Genomic DNA, 1,041 nt, shown 5'->3' with positions numbered 1-1,041 from the left:
AATAACTCCTTTACATCCTGCTGTCTTGCTGGCTGCATTGTCTATCTTGTTATAAACTTTTATTTCTCTATTTCTTTTTAACTGATAATTTTCCTTTACCTGGCATTTTCTTTTTTAATAAATTTGCCTTTTGAATCTTATACCAGCCTGCTTGACTACATAAATGTTAATACCTCTGAGATACTTTCTGGGATTTCTTCCAGTTGGAATTAGTTTTTCTCATCTGTAATGTCCCCAAATGCTTTTTTTTTCCCTTTGAGATGGAGTTTTGCTCTTGTCGCCCATGCAGAAGTGTGATGGCACATTCTTGTTTCACTGCAACCTCCGCCTCCTGGGTTCAAGTAATTCTCCTGCCTCAGCCTACCTAGTAGCTGGGATTACGGGCTCCCGCCACCACACCCAGCTCATTCTTTTGTATGTATGTATGTATGTATGTGTATAATTTTTTGAGACAGAGTCTCGCTCTGTCACCCAGGCTGGAGTGCAATGGCGTGATTTTGGCTCACTTCCAACTCCTGGGTTCAAGCAATTCTCTTGTCTCAGCCTCCTGAGTAGCTGGGATTACTAGTAGTGGGCGCCACCATGCCTGGCTAATTTTTGTACTTTTAGTGGAGATGGGGTTTCATCATGTTGGTCAGGCTGGTCTTGAACTCCTGACCTTAGGTGATCCGCCCACCTCGGCCTACCAAAGTGCTGGGATTACAGGCATAAGCCACCTTGCCCGGCCTCCAAATGTTTTATTTTAACCAAGGTGGCCAAAATAAAGTCTCATTAGTATTTCTCTTAGTTATCCTAACTTTAGATAGGATTTCTTCCCAACTCTAGACCACTGACCTCCCTTTTCTTAGATCATTTACTATAAAAAACTTTTAGGCTCTTTTTTTGCTCCTTTGAGATATGATTTTTTTTTTTTTTAAATGCCTGTTAACAATTCTACAACCCCGGAATGTCTTTCTTAAGGACTTGAGGGCCATCTCCTTGAAATGTAATAATCAAGGAAGATAGAGCCCCTGTCTCCAGTTTCTGTGGGAGGGCAGTAAC

The sequence above is a fragment of the Mandrillus leucophaeus genome, unplaced genomic scaffold, assembly GCF_000951045.1.
Source record: "Mandrillus leucophaeus isolate KB7577 unplaced genomic scaffold, Mleu.le_1.0 Scaffold421, whole genome shotgun sequence".
Taxonomy (NCBI): domain Eukaryota; kingdom Metazoa; phylum Chordata; class Mammalia; order Primates; family Cercopithecidae; genus Mandrillus; species Mandrillus leucophaeus.
The sequence above is the reverse complement of the archived record's forward strand: the minus strand, read 5'-3'. Positions refer to the sequence as shown.